Source organism: Anser anser (genome assembly GCF_964211835.1).
Source record: "Anser anser genome assembly, chromosome: Z".
NCBI classification, from domain to species: Eukaryota; Metazoa; Chordata; class Aves; order Anseriformes; family Anatidae; genus Anser; species Anser anser.
Window position 1 is genome coordinate 34,375,845 of NC_139723.1, and position 8,836 is coordinate 34,384,680.

Below are 8,836 nucleotides of genomic sequence, written 5' to 3' on the forward strand. Positions count from 1 at the left end.
TATGTAGTAAATACTCTGGATAACATAACGGGAATCCTTAGATCTTCCTCTGGCTTTTGTGAATCCCTGTGCAGCTTCATGCAGCCGGCTAAGCCTAAGCAAATTCTCAGTACAACTCCAAAGTCTTCAGTACGTGTACCTTCCACTCACTGGCTGACAAGGAAACAATAGCTCTTGTGTCAGCTCTAGTGGTAGAGCTGAGCAAGCCATTTGACTGGTTATCAATGGTGAGCAGATAACTGGAAGCAGTTACTGACAGAACCTCTTGTATCTCAAGGTTTTTAAGTACAGCTGTCTACAGCTGTTTTAAGTACAGCAAAGCAAGGATTTGATGAGGAGATGGGGACAGGCTGCGGTGGTCTGAATGAGGCACAAGGCTCATTCATACAGCTGTGCTGAAGTTCTTTCAGAACATCTGTTTCCTGCATTGCCTTCTAAGAAGTCTAAACTTCTGCATCATTAAGTAGATCTAGTCTGCCCCTTATATGCTCAGAACAAGGTCAAAATTTTAAGGTGCTGTGTATTCATGCAAGTGCATTCATGACAGCATGGATCAGACAAACTCCACACAAACATACATGTCAGACCATTGTCATACTTCCATTTCTAAGTGTCAGGCCGGCTGCAGAAACCAAAGCCCTGCTTTTACGAGCAGCTCTCTGTAATTCACTGCAGTCGTCACCAAAGGATGCCCTGGCACCCTCACAAGTAGTGACTCTGCCTCTCCCTGTGGACCTTCCCTTGCTGGTAGTAGCTCCGGATGCAGCAGCACTGAGAATTCCCACCACACAATGTCCTGACTCCAGGGAGTTGCCTTGTGCATGGCTGCTTTGGCTTTAAGTGGAAAATACACTGATTCTTATAGATCGTCAGTGTCTGGAAGAACTGAGCAAATATCCCATTCAGCACCCTTCAGGCTGAAACTTTTCTTATCCTCCCCCATTAGCACATCTAGAAAAGAATCTAAGTCCCTGAGATCTGTTATTTGCCTCCTTGGGTAACTACTGTGCCATCGTCATCAGCTTGTTTGGCTCTCTGTGATGTTTTCATCTGATGGCATTCTAGGGCAGGAATACTTCACACTTATAGAAAATAATGCTGAGGCCTAGTTTCAACAATGTGTGATTAATAGCAGGCAGTGTGGAAAGCTGAAATATCTCTAGAAAAAAAAAAATCAGATACTTCCATGAAAGCGAAGCAGTCACATTGCTTACCAACTATAACAAAGGTTAAAAGCAGCACAGAAGCAGGGCCAGGGTCCCTCTGCAGCACACATATGCCGTTACTGCGCTGTTTTAGGCAAGAACACAAAAGTAAATGTAGGAACTTAAGTATATAGGAGAAAAACATTTGGGGAGTGAACAAAGGATAAGAATCCAGTTTTTCACCAAAGAAAAATTAATATTCACACAAAGACACACCAACCCTTGGTGCTACAGTGATGAGGCGAGAAGCACAGGACTCTGCTTTTGAACTCTTCTGCAAGGGAATGACAATAACAGAGATTGCCGCGCTGCAGCAGCAGTTATCTGGAGAAAGGTGAAGGCCTTGCATACTTTAAATTGCTTTTGTTCATTTTTCAGCAAATTAGAAGATTCTTTGTCTGAAATAACTCCGTTCCTCCCTCTTCCCACTCCTCGCTGCTTATGAGCAATTCAGCATTGCCTCTAAGTCTTCATCTGTACAGAGCAAAAAAGACAAGCAATTTCAACTTGTCTTCTAAAAGGGACCTTTCTGACAATTGCTCTAACAGCTTTCCCTGCCTTCATCCAATGACAGTCTGACTTGTCAACACAGGTAGACAGGACTGTACACAGTATTGCTGATGAGATCTACCCGAGAACTCAAACAGGAGTGTCATCCTTGCAGGTATTCCTACTGAAACACAAAGGCCACATTTACTTCTCTGTCTGCCCCAAAGTACATACCATACATTTTTTGGTGTGTGTGTCAAAATCAATGCTAAAAGATACCGAATGAGGTCATTCCTCATCTGGAATTGTAGGAGTGGTTACCACCTCCAGCAGCCCTGACCCAGGTCCCTCCTCACTGGATGCTGGAGACTTGGGACTCCAGGGACTTGGGGTCTCTACCCAGGCAGGGATGTGGCCAGACAGACGTGCCCAGAGGACGCTGCAGGACACACAGCACAGAGGCACAGCCCTGTCCCCTCCTGCCCTGGGGCTGCCAGAGCCAGGTGGCCCCGATGCAGGCCCATGCACAACACCCCTGGGTCCCCAGCACACACAGATCCACCTCCCCGGAGCTGCCGGTACCACACTGACCCGTGCTCGTCCCCAGCAGCTGCTATCTGGCAGCAGACATGCAGAAAAATGGCAAAGCAAGGATTTGATGAGGAGATGGGACAGGCTGCGGTGGTCTGAATGAGGCACAAGGCTCGTTCATACAGCTGTGCTGAAGTTCTTTCAGAACATCTGTTTCCTGCATTGCCTTCTAAGAAATACACCCAGCATCCTTCTAGTTTCTATAATTATTTCTAAAATCACCACGTAAAGAAAATATTTGCAGAAGACACTTAGCATTTCTTTGGACCTCATTGTAAAACAGAACAGAACAGTGACAGGTATAAAATAAATGAAGTGTGCGCAACACAGAGTCATAGCTGAAAAATTCTTCAACAGGCTGCATACACCTGTTCCAAAAACACCAAAAGTGGGGTTTTGTTTATTTGTTTTGTTTCTTCTCTCTCTGGGATTCCATGCATTAGATTTGGCAGAGGCAAAGTTAAAATGAAGACATTCATTGGTAGCATATGATGGTGACAGAATGATAACTTATGCTTGTTGTAAGAGCTAGGCTAACTACTTAATGAAAGGTTTATGATAGCTGTATAGATGTTTATTAATGTAATATTAGAAGATGAAGTGACCCAACTGAAATGCATGTGGCCATTTATCTCCCTCTGGTGGCTAGATAGCAAACCATTAGTCAACTAGTGCCCCTGAGCTTGCAAAAACTTGCCTTTCTGATGAAGCAACCTCACTTTGTACATTCACAAGCATAAAGTATTCAACTCCAATGGTAACTTCATCTCAGACATCTTGGAAAGTGTTGGCACATAAGGGTTTTGACTGCTTAGGTCTGCATATCTCCAGTGAGTTGCCTTCCAGAGCAACCAGCATCCTCACCCTCATGCCTTTTCACATCCTCCCCTCTGTAAGCCATCCAGGGGACAAAAGTTAGATGTCTCTGGCACAAAAATTGTCTATTCGTGGAGCCTAGGGATTATTCCTTGCCTTAGCAAAGAAGCTTCATTTTCTTTGTCTAAGGTGCAAGTGCTGTTAGGCTAAAAGATTAACCAAGAAAATACAATGCTGAGGACTATTGCTCAGGCATGGTGTATTAGTTGTGTTTCCTTTCCCACAGCAGACAGAGAAACAGTGCTTTTCAGGTGTAACAGTTTATGTTAACCACAGTACCAACCTGATAGTATTTTTATTTTTTCAACAGAGAAACAGATACACGTTCTGTACTGACAGCTGCTGCAAAACACTCTGTGGTGAGGAACTAAACTTGCTCAGTAAACTTGCTCAGTTCAGGAAGGAGAGCATCCCGTGGGAGAGACCCCACGTTGGAGCAGGAGAAGAAGAGAGTGACCATGACAGAGTGGTGTAGACAAAGTGTCAGGGACTGACCGCAGACACTATTCCCTATTCCCCTCTGCCACTCAGAGGGAGGAGGTGGAAGAGGGCGGGTGGGGAGAAGGCATTTTTTCTTTCTTTCCTTTGTTTCTCACTTCTCTGGCTTGTTAGTAATAGGCAATAAATCTTACTGTCTCCCAACTCCGAGTTTGTTTTGCCTGGTATGATAATTGTTGAGAGATCTCCCTGTCCTTATCTCAACCCTTGAGCCCTTTGTATTTTTTCCCCCTTTCCCTTTGAGGAGGGGTAGTGAGAGAGCAGCTGTGATGGAGCTCAGCTGCCCACCCGAGTAAAACCACCACACCTTCAGATCCATATCTTTCCAATTTAGATATTAGGATGTTGTCTAGGACCATGTCAAAAGCCTTACAGAAGCCCAAGCAGATGACATCGGTTGGTCTTCCTTGTCAACTGATGCAGTCACTCCATCATAGAATGTCCTGCTAATTCTTTCCCTTGGTCCCTGGGGACATCCTGGGTGGGCTAACTCAGCCCAGCCTGTAGCAGAGGTGGAGCACTGCCTTCTTTGTTTCCTCCCTTGCGGTCACAGGAACTTCAGTGGTGTACAGCATTGAATGAAGGGTTCAGAGCTCGACATTCCTGCAACAAGACCAGCCATGCTACTGATGAAGAGAGAAAACAAACAAAGGCAAGAGTTAAGCAGGTGAATTCTGTTTTGTTTGTAAGCTTGTTTGTTTGTTTATTTTCCCAAACGAGCATGATGTGAGAAAAAGTGACAACTTTTAGAGAATAGTGAGTTCAGTTGGTAGGGAAGCATGTATTTCTAGATTCTTAAGAAAATGTTTATTTACAGTAAATAAAGAAAGGAAAACTGAGCAAGAATATAAAGCTCCCTTGGCAATACTCCTGCAAAACAATGTGGGCTTTTCTGAACACCGGTCAGTTTGTAAAACACACTGGACTTAAAGCTTTAGCACAGTGCAGGTCTGGTGCCCGACAGCTTTGCTGCAGCAGCTACAGGCAGTCTCCAGTAGCTTAGGAGTGCCTACGCCACACACTCTGAACCAGCAGCATGGAGTAGTTTGCTTCCCCCACGTACTGTGTCTGGTTAGGGTGGAATTAATTTTCTTCACAGCAGCCTGTTGGTGTTGTGTATTATATTTGTCATGAGAAAACTATTAATGACAAACACAGCAATCCTTTACCTATTGCTGGATATGGCCTGCTCAATGTCAAACCTTTCTCTGTTTCTCACTCTCTGTCCCTTAGGGGAAGGGAAGAGGCTGTGATGAGGCAGTTGGGACAGCTGACATGGATTGACCAAAGAACGGTGACTAGAATTTGCTCATTTTTTTGAAAGACTTACGATGGTACACTTGTCATCACAGCAGACACAGCAGGCATCATAGCAGTTTGACAGGATGAGCCTGCAAGTACCATTGAGGCTCCAAAAATTTCTCCACAGCAGCTAAGTTCAGCCACAAGACAAATTTTAAAAGTAGGTCTGTTTGATGGAACAATCCACCTGCTTTCTTCAGTGCCAGCACTGCACTGAGTTTTACAAAAGTTTTAAAGGGAAAAACAAGGGTTTTTGAGGACCCATACTAAGTCAAGTTGACATTTAGAAATAGATACTTATCTCTACATAACAACAGATGCATCAGACGTCATTTGCAGAAGTCATGTCCTTCTTGATTTGAAAACCTAATTGGTAAGATATTAAATGTAATTATGATTTACTTCAGCTGGAAATCTCTTATTTTTCATTTGAAGCAGAAGAAAGAAAACTGTACATAATGAAAAAAGCATTCAGATAAAAGTCTCTCACATTAATTATACATCATCATTCTGTGTTGAAAGAGTTCAAGTATACTTCAGCATATCTCCTATGCAGTGGCTTGTTTTGCCCTTTAATAACTTAAATAAGCACTTCCTAACAAGAAACAATTTACCAGAAGAGGAATTGCTTTGCAAAGGTTCCTTCTGTTCAAGATCTGTTATTTCTGCCTCCTCCCATTCCATCTTGGTTGCTTTGATTTTCTCACTTTACACGAAAGGTTGGTGTTAAGCCAGCACATTTACTGGTGGAAGTGAACTGACGTGATTGCCTTTATGTCCCTGGGTGATGGAGTATGGAGAAGATTTCTCTGACTACAGAAAAGATTCCTGTGCCAACACCAAGCACTCCAGAGGTCCAGACACATGCTGGCAAGCACGCGGGCTCTGGTAGGTTCCTTTTTCTATTTCTACAAGACATTGCTTATTGCTAGGTAGCATGCAAACACGCTGCTCTGGACAAAGAGAAGCTAGCCATTGTCAAGCCAATCTTTGCGTTCCACTGTTTTATTTGTAAAGTTATGCAGAAGACCTTCTTTAGGAGACACAGAATTTGTTCTGATCATACCAGTATACAATGGCAACAACAGGAGGAGGTACAATGTATGCACCTCCAATGCTGAGGTGCATGACAACCCTGCAAACACACCAGAAGGGATACTTCATCACTACAGTAATGTAGGAGAGCTTGAAGAATATAAACATTTTTTTCAGTGTATATATAGCAAGAGAAAACATTCAGTAGCAAATGAAAGGAGACCTTGACCAAGCTGCTTACCTGGATTTTCCCAAAACAGGAGAGAAAAATCTTAAGGAAGAGAAAAAAGTCTTGCTTCCTTCTACCAGAACACTTTAATTAGTTTTGGGTAAGGTGGGAGACACAAGAGCTATCACTCTGTTGCCCAAGCAACATACTGTCCATGGCAGCTTGAGAATGTCTGGAAGGTAAAGGCCTTCCAGATCATTTCTTCGTTCTAACACCAATCTCATGGTCTTACTAAGGCATAGTGAGAAAATGGCTGAAGAAAGCAACGGAGTCGCAATATACAATGCATTTCCTGGCACTGATCTCATGGTCCAGACAGAAGCAGAAAAGAGACCACAAGATGCTCTTCTTCTTCACATCAGGCTTTGAGACATTTTTGAAAGAAATATTGTTTGAAAACTAAATTTTTACAAAGCACACCGCAAAAAAAAAAAAAAAAAACAAAAACAATCATTTCATTCTATCCCCAGAAAATGAAATAGACACTTAAATCCTGAATTTTTCTCATTACCCAGTTACAGGTCCTATGTATGAAACATAATGGCTTTTAAATTGATGTTTCTTTCACTTAATTTAACTACATGCAATGAATGAAACATCCTTTTCCCTGCATAACTGAGGCTTAATCCTCTTGTAGAGTACATAAAGAAAGTTTCAGACGAAATCTGTGATCTGTTCTTGAAAGGCTCTAAGGCACATCTTCTCAGGGAAGCTACCTGGATGCAGAAGAAGAGTGTTGGCTCTGGAGTCCCATTCAAGAAACACCAATTTGGCTCCTTTCTAAAAAAGTGCAGCAATTTGTCTCTTAGGACAACCCAAGAAGAGTCAAACAAACAACACTTTGTCACAAATGATTGACTTTCAGAGTCAAAAGTTTTTGTCTGTACGGAGAGATATCTTACCACCACCACCACCACCAGCTTTTGAATTCTAACCTAAACCCTAGAGAGATTTAGGTGAGGTATTCATATTAAGCAGGGTCTTTAAAAAGAGGTCTATTAACCTTTTCATAGTATATATATAGGACAATAAATGTAGCAAACAACCCTATTGAAGAAAATGGCAAGATCATATTTTAAAGTGGAACACTGATCATGAACAACTTCATTTTCAGAAAGACGAGTTCATTTTTTTTCCATCTCATAGGGGAGAGAGATGAAGAAAAGCTTTATCTGAATGAGATGGATTGACCCAGTTTAAAAGACCTACGTGACCCTTTTTCTTTCAAAACAGAGCAAAGAGTATATTGTAGGTCTGACTTCCTATGCCCTCAGCCCTTTACATTAGCTTTAGGAACTGGGAGTCCACTAAATGAGTATCATTTTGGTATGTTCTGAATTGCACTGATGTCGCAAGATGACACAGTTGATACAAGGGGTGCCAAAGGATTATAAAATATAACTATTGACATTAGAAAGAAAGGAAGTTTCACTTCTGTCACCAGTGACTGTAAAAGCTTGTGTCCCAAAGTCTGTAGTGATTATGCAGGGACATCATTTGTCTGTCCTCCACCCCCCCAAAACTAACTGTTGAATTACAGCGTACCATCATCTCTGGCCATCCCACCAACAACAACCAGAACCAGTAACAAAACAGACTGTTAAAACTTCAATGTGTATCTCATCCATCACCTGGTTTCCTTTTACTGTCCATGCCCTTCTTCCCACCACACATTTACATCTCTCAAAAAAAGTTCTCCCAAAACCTTTTAAGACTGCAACATCTAATGCTTCCTATATCTTTAGCCTAGCTTCCTAAGGACTTTTGGCCTCGATTCCTCTGCACTTCCTGACATCTAGCAGCTTTGGGGATTGTTGACTAATTGCTCTGTGGCAAAAGGCTTTCAAACATTCATTTCCAACTCATTTAACAAACATAACAGTATGTTGTGTTATGTTATATATGTTATGTTATATATGTTATATATGTTATGTTATATATAAGAAGGATACTGTATTAGTGCCTGCAGTAATGCAGAAACCTTGAGTAGGCTTAGCCCTTGACAGCAACAGATATAATGAACCGAAACATAGCTAACTTTACAGAATGATCAGCTTCACGTGGAGCTTACACCTGAAGGAAATGCAAACTTGATGCATTTCTCACTGATAATAAAGCAAAAGGTAAGAATGCTGAGACTGATGCTTCATAATTTCTTCCATTATTTGGTTTTAAGCAAATTGTAGAGCCAAATCTCTGAAGTGTTGACATATTTTCTCAGAAGTGTTGAGAATTAGAACATAATGGGGAAAAAAATGAAAATCTGTGAAATACTCTCTTCTCCTGACAGACCTACAGAGCAGGCCTAGGTGGAGGGTGGTGGTATTGGCTCTCTGGTGAGTTAGCGAACATCAGACTCCATCTAGCAGAAGACAGTAATTAATAATTAGACCTGAGCTAAGGAGAGGTTCCTTGGGGAAACAGAGCAGGAGAATGGAAGTATATGCCATAAAGCACTGAGCTGCCCAGACATGGGCCGCCAGAGGACATATGGGTGGAGTTGAAAAAACAAAGTGGTTCCTTCACACCTTAGTACTCCACCAAGTGGTTATCATACAAGTGAATATTTTGTGTGGCATGTGACATGATATACATATTGTAGAAGACTTGA